Source organism: Phascolarctos cinereus, unplaced genomic scaffold, assembly GCF_003287225.1.
Source record: "Phascolarctos cinereus isolate Bilbo 61053 unplaced genomic scaffold, phaCin_HiC Scaffold_4;HRSCAF=312, whole genome shotgun sequence".
Taxonomy (NCBI): Eukaryota; Metazoa; Chordata; class Mammalia; order Diprotodontia; family Phascolarctidae; genus Phascolarctos; species Phascolarctos cinereus.
Window position 1 is genome coordinate 127,243,847 of NW_027555847.1, and position 7,671 is coordinate 127,251,517.

Here is a 7,671-nt window from a genome sequence, read left to right on the forward strand (position 1 = left end):
ATCAGAGGGCTTGGACTATGATATTCCAGAGAGCAAAGGAGCTAGGATTACAACCAAGAATCACCTACCCAATAAAACTCAGTTAATCTTTCAGGGGGAAAATGTATATTCAATGAAATAGAGGACTTTCAAGCATTCTTGATGAAAAGACCAGAGTTGAATAAAAAAATTTGATTTTCAAATACAAGACTCAAGAGAAGCATAAAAAAGCAAACAGGAAAGGAAAATCATAAGGGACTTAATAAAATTAAACTGTTTGCATTCCTACATGGGAAGGTGATACTTGTAAATCATAGGAACTTTCTCATTATTAGGGCAGATAGGAAGGGTATATATAGACAGAGGGGACAAGTGTGAATTGACTATTAAGGGATGATATCTAAAATAAATAAAATTAAGGGGTGAGAGGAATGTATTGGGAGAAAGGGAGAGGTAGAGCGGGGTAAATTATCTCACATAAAAGAGGCAAGAAAAAGCTTTTACAGTGGAGGGAAAAAGGGGAGAGATGAGAGAGAGTGAATGAACCTTACTTTCATCAGAACTGTCTCAGAAGGAATAACATACACACTCAATTGCATGTAGAAATCTATCTTACTCTACAGGAAAGTAGGAAGGGAAGGGGATAAGAGAAGGGGGGTGTCATAGAAGGGAGAACAGATTAGGGGAGTGGTAGTCAGAAGCAAAGCACTTCTGAGGAGTGACAGAGTAAAAGGAGGGAGAGAATAGAATAAACAGGGGAGAATAGGATGGAGGGAAATACAGTTAGAAATAATAACTGTTAAAAAATATTTTGAAGCAAGTTTCTCTTAAAAGAACTAGTTTCTCAAATATATAGAGAACTGAGTCAAATTTATAAGAATATAAATCATTCCCCAATTGACAAGTGATTAAAAGATATGAATAGTTTTCAGATGAAGTAATCAAAGCTATCTATAGCCAGAAGGAAAAAAAAATACTCTAACTCACCATTGATTGAAAAAATGCAAATTAAAACAATTCTGAGGTACTACCCCATACCTATCAGATTGGCTAATAGGACAGAAAAGGGAAATGATGGGTAGTGGAGGGAATGTGGAAAAACTGAGACCTTAATGGACTGTTGGTAGAGTTGTTTTGTTGTTGTTGTTGTCTTTAATTATTTATTTATTTTTAGGCAATTGGGGTTAAGTGACTTGCCCAGGGTCACATAGCTAGTAAGTGTTAAGTGTTTGGTCTGAGGCCAGATTTGAACTCAGGTCCTTCTGACTTCAGAGCCAGTGCTCTATCCACTGGGCCACCTATCTTCCCCCTGTTGGTGGAGTTGTAAACTGATTCAACCATTCTGTAGAGCATTTTGGAACTATACCCAAAGGGCTATAAAACCATGCATACCTTTTGACCTTGCAATACCACTACTAGGTCTGTATCCCAAAAGAGAAAAAAACAAAAACAAAAAAGAAAAGGACATATATGTACAAAAATATTTATAGCAGCTCTTTTCTGAAGGCAAAGAATTGGAAATTGAGGGGATGTCTGCCAATTGGGGAGTAGCTGAAGAAATTGTGGTTATGTGATTGTGATGGAATACTGCTGTGCTATAAGAAATTATGAGATGCTCTCAGAAAAACCTGGAAAGACTTACATGAGCTGATGCAAAGTGACATGTACTGTGTACAAAGTAACATAGATATTGTAAGATGATCAGCTGTGAATGACTTACCTATTCTCAGCAATACAATGATCCAAGACAACTCTGAAAGGACTTATCATGAAAAATGCTATCCCAGAGAAAGAACTGATGGTGTCTGAATACAGATTGAAGCATATTTTTTAAAACTTTCTTTATTTTTCTTGATGTTTTTTGTCTGTTTTTTCTTTCACAACATGACTATTATGGAAATGTTTTGCATGACTACACATGTATGACCCATATCAAATTGCTTGCCTTCCCAATGGGAAAAGGAGGGGGAGGGAGGGAGAGAATTTGAAACTCAAAGTTTTAAAAATGAAAGTTAAAAATAGTTTTTACATGTAACCAGGGAAAACAAAATCCTAAATTAAAGCTAAAATTGTATTTTTAAAAATTTCCTCTACTTACTCTTGAAGGCCAATCAATCTTTTTATTCTATTTTATTTTTTCATTCCTTACACAGGATACTCCTCACCCAGAGGGAGGTAGTGGCACAGCAGTTAGAATGCTGCACCTGAAGTAAGGAAGACCTGAGTCCATCCATACCCAGTCTCAGACACTTAACTAGCTAGGCAAGTCACCTCTGTCTGCCTCTGTTTCCTCAACTGTAAAATGGGAATAATAATAGCAACTATATGCCAGGGTTGTTGTCAGTATCAAATGAGATAATATTTATAAATCATTTAGCATAGTGCCTGGCACATAGTGGGCATTTAATAAATATTTGTTTCTTTCCTGTCTCTTTGCTTTTGGCAGGTAGACCTCCATGCCTGAAATGCACTTGCTCTTTACCTCTGATTCTTGAAATCCTTGTTTGCTTCAAGATTCAGCTCTAGACATACTTTCTGCATGCATCACTTCCTGCTCTCCTCAGTTGTTGGTAGCTTCTCCCCACTAAGGTTACCTTATATCTGTTTTGTATATACTTGTACAGTATGTGTATATGTTGTCTCCCCTGTTAGAATGTAAGCTCCTTGAGGGTAGGAATTCTTTCCCTTTTCTCTTTGTATTCTCAGCCCCTAGCATAGTGTCTGGAATATAGTGGGTGCTTGATGATTACTTCATTTATTAATGTATAAGAGGAATTATGTGTATTCTATTTGACTCCAGCTCGAAGAAACAAGGACCAATTGTTGAATGTCATAGGGAAGCAGATTTCATTTTGATGTATTGAAGAACTTCTTAACAATTATAGCTATCTAAGAATAGAATGGGCTGAGGTAATGAGGTTCCTGATGACTGGAAGTGTTCAAGTAGAGGTCAATGAATTGTCACCTGTCAAGGATGTTATAGAGATGATTTATCTATCAGACTGAAAGTTGGAATAGGTGACCTCTGAGTTCTCCTTCAACTCTCAGAGTATATTCTGATTTTCCCAAGTTACATGACCTGCTACCCACATACGTGCAGAAGATGCCCTCTCAGGGCCCTGGGCCCCATTTAGTTGCCCAGTACCTAAGTGAAGCCTGACTTCACCTGGGAAGTTTGTAGGAAGGGGCAAGGAGGAGAAAGTACTGGGAGGGGAAATCAGTATGGCTTTTTTGAACTCCATTTTGGGGTCTGCCTTATTTCCTTGTAAGGCTGAGGTCCCATTCCCACCCAATCAATGTAATCTCAGAAGGGCCAAGCACATCAATAAAATCAATTGAAGTGAATACGTCCTTAATCAATTTGAGAAGATCATAGGGTTTGGACCAATTGATGAAAGACAGATGACTACACACAGGCAAGATCTTATAACAGGTTGAGAAGATCAAGTCATATCTCTTGACATAAAAGTGTGTTTGTGTCTGTGTGTGTGTATGTGTGTGTAGAATAAAAATGGCAGTCAGTCTAACCATAAGCCAGTCAAGTGGTTGACCAGCCTAGTTGTAGAAGAGTTCTATTTAGGATTCCAGTCTGAGACTTGGAACCAAGCCCCTTAAAGGGATTTAGTCCTAGAAAGGGAAGCAGAGAATTTTTTTCTCTTCCTCCTCCCCTATTTATCATGTCTTTTGAGAGATTAGCAGCTTCAGGCAGTGTGAGCTATCATGGTGGAAAAAAAGTGCCATAAATGGACTCTACAAAGTCACTGACCCTCAGAATTCAGCAGAGAGCTCCATCTAAGTGAAACTTCATGAGGATTCTACGAAGAGACAAAATAACTTCCAGAATTAGGAGTTGGGATCTACTCTTTGCCATATGTCTTTTCTACATGTGTGCCTCACTCCATTTGTCCTTTGAGTTTGTGCCTACTCTCCCCATGGACCTTGTGTGTATTTGTGGGAGGGTGTGTCCCAGCCTTTTGAGAGGAATGTTTTTGTAACTCCTTTTTTCCTGCTATACCATCTTAGTAAACACCTTAGCTAAAAAACTAATTGGGCGGGTAGGTGGCACAGTGGATAGAGCACCAGACCTGGAGTCAGGAAGACCTGAGTTCAAATTTGGCCTCACACACTTACTAGCCATGTGACCATGGGCAAGTCATTTAACCCTGTTCGCCTAAGTTTCCCCATCTGTAAAATGGGCTGGAGAAGGAAATGGCAAACCACTTCAGTATCTATGCCAAGAAAACTCCAAATGGGGTCATGAAGAGTCAGACATGACTGAAACAACTGAACAAAAACCAAAACAACTAATTTAGTCTTATTGTTAGTGAGAAGGACACTGGTGGGGACTCATTAGCAATAGTATTAGGAGTATATCTTCTGCGTGTTACCTTCAAGGACCCTGAGAAAATAATCAACTGAAATTCTGGGGATCCCAGAGTGCAAGTGAACACTGAGAGAATAGCCCTAGAAGGGTGATGCATCCCTAATGAAGTACAGACAGTTCCTGTTTTATGTAAATTTGCATTGTGCAAATTTGACTTTACATAAAGAATTCTGAAAAAAAATCCTCATTACAAAACAAAAACAAAAACAAAACCAAAAACCAACCTATGTTAACTTTACAGTATTGTCTCTCTCCACTTCCACCCCTCCACTCTGTGCTCCATGGTCTCCCACCAAAAACAAAAACAAACAAACAAATAAAGAAATCCCTCCAAGTGAAAGCAGAAAAACAGATTTGCAGGAAAATCACCAAGGGCCAAGAGAGGAGACCCTTGTCCTGTTCCATGCACTGGCCTGTGTGTCTGGCCCCCTGTTATCTGTCTTTTCTCCACCCACACTGGGGTACTGTATGTCTGTACCCCACCCTTCCTGTTGCTCATCCTCTTCTGTCTGTGTCCGTGTTTAGCCCCATGTAAAGTGAGAACTATTTATATGTAGTGGAGGTCTCAGTGTACTAATCTCTTGCAGACAAGTTTAAGCATATAACTCACAAAGAACAAGCAAGTTTAATCTTGAGGGGCATCTCTTCCCCTACAACCCATAATTCTTTAACTTGTTTTTTTTTTCCTCCACAAATTTTTGGGAAATGTCTAAATTTATTTAGAATATAGCTCTAGTGGTCTTTTACCCATAAGGTCCCCAGTTCCTATGAAATGCTTAAGTTGAAATACCTGTCAGACATAGGAGAGCTTTTTATTTCACCCCTATAGAATATATCACACGAAGGACTCACATTAACCTATAAAGAATTGAAATAATTCTCACATACCAGTTAGTCTCCCCTTTTCCTAGGGCCCTATGGCTCCCAGACTCATAGTGCCATCTTGTGGTTTGGATTCCCTTAGAAAGAGAAATAAATGTGGAGTTACTAGAGGGGTGATTCTAGTGAGTCTCACTTTCACCAGAGAGATTCATTCAGGCATTCAGTCTTATGGCAATTCTCTGATGGCTTCTGCTCTCCTGGAAGCAGGAGTTTTCTGGAGCCAGCTTGAACCAGATTATTAAATTTTCAAAGAGAGCATTTATATCTTGGAAACTGACAAATGCTACAAATCAGGGTTTGAGTTATTGTTTTGTTTATTAATTAATTGTCTAGATTTAAGAAAGTGATGGAGAAAATGGTAATACTGAAAATTAAACTTCAAAGTGTAGCATGGATACTTTTTTTTTTTTGAGATCAAGTTGTTAACCATTTACATCAGTGCCTGGGGTAGAAGGGAAAAGCATTTGGAATTACTAGACAAGCAAATGACATATGATTTGACCTCACTATCTGAAGAAATCATGGTAATTAAAAAAGAAAGAAAGAAATTATGGTAATAGGTCCAGGAAGGTAAGTTCTAGGTTTTTTGCTTCCACCGTTTTGTGACTTGATTCCTTACTGCTCTTCAAGCTTGTTGGACTGTGTGTCTGGTCACCTTCTTCCCATGAGTCTGGTACTGCCCAGGAGTTCCCTCTTTTCTCAATAGGAGGTTAGACTCCAGGCTCCTCTTCTCTCTCCAAGAGTCTGAGCACTTCCCTGGAACTCCTTTTCTTTCTCTAAAAGGTTGGATCCTTGAACATTCAAATCCATAGGTGCCCTTCTCAGGTTCTATTGCTCCTCACCCTTCAGGGATCATAAATAGTGTGGAGGAAAAGGTCTTTTTCAAGGCACCTCTTGATCTAACCCTTTCTACAAAGCATTTGTCCACCGCCATACTTCCACCTCCTCCATTCTGGCCTCCAGATATGCTGATAGGTCCCCAAACCCAAGGGTTCACATTTGATTCCTCTCTTGCATTTCAATATTGAGCTCTCTTTTGATGGACAAATGGCCATTTCTGTCACAGATGTATTTGCAATAATCTTTCATATTGTTGTTATTAGTTTGCAATTTGTTTGAAAACTCTTTGTTTATATCTTTTGGTCACTTACATATCCACCAGGGAATGGTGGTCTTATATATTCGTGTTAGTTCCCTACACATCTTGGATATCAGATACTTATGAAAGACATCTTTATATAAAAGTGTTTTCCTAATTGCAATGATTTTCTTTGCACAATTTAATGTAACCCAAATGATCTATTTTTATCTATTGTGATCTCCTCAATCCTTTAGTTAAAAACTGTCCCCCTACCCATAACTGAAAAGTACCTGACCTCATTCTCTTTTATTTTATTTATTTATTTAGGTTAGGCAATGGGATTAAGTGACTTGCCCAGGGTCACACAGCTAGTAAGTGTTGTGTGTCTGAGGTTGGATTTGAACTCAGGTTCTCCTGAATCCAGGGCCTGTGGTCTATCCACTGCACCACCTAGCTGCCCCTCTCTTTTATTTTTTATGGCATGATCTTCAATATTCATGTTGTATATCCATTTAAAACTTATTGTGGTATAAGTGTAAGATGCTTGAATTTATTGGGGTACAAAGTATAAGACGCTGGTCCAAATTTAATTTCTGCCAAATAGCTTTCCAGTTTTCCCAGTTCTTATCAAATAAGGAGTTCTTCCTCAACTATTTTATGCTCTCAAGCTTTTCAAACACTAAGTTGTTGAGTTTGATTTTTTTTTCTGATTCTTCCTTATCTAATCTGTTTCAGTGATCTGTTTTTCTATTTTTAACCAGAACCAAAAACTTTTGTGGATAATGGCTAGAATTTACATAGTGCTTTAAGCTTTGAAAAACGCTACAGATATTTCTTCTGATCCTCACAACAACCCTGAGAAGTAGGTGCTATTATTATCCTCATTTTATAGATAGGGAAACTGAGGCTAAGAGGTTAATCGATTTATCAATTTGCCTGGGGTCACACTGCTAGTGTCTGAGGCTAGATTTGAACTCAGGTCTTCATGACTCCAAGTACAGAGATGTTATCCAATGTATCACCGAGCTACTGCTGATTACAGCTTTTTACTATTTTAAGATATAATTTGAATGCTGGAAATGCTTTCCCTGATTCATTACCTGGAGTTACTTCCTACCTTTCTCTTTTGACTAATAAGGAGCCAAGCTTCCACTACTGAGATAATAGGTTCGTTCATCCATATTCAACAGCTATTTACTCAGTATTAACTATGTGCCCACTCTGTATAAAACACTGAGAAAACAAAAATATGAACAGGATACAATCCTTGTCTTTAGGAACTTAAAGAAATAACTACAACCCTAAGTAGTCTGAGGAGTGACCAGATAGAACACAAGTTCGGGAC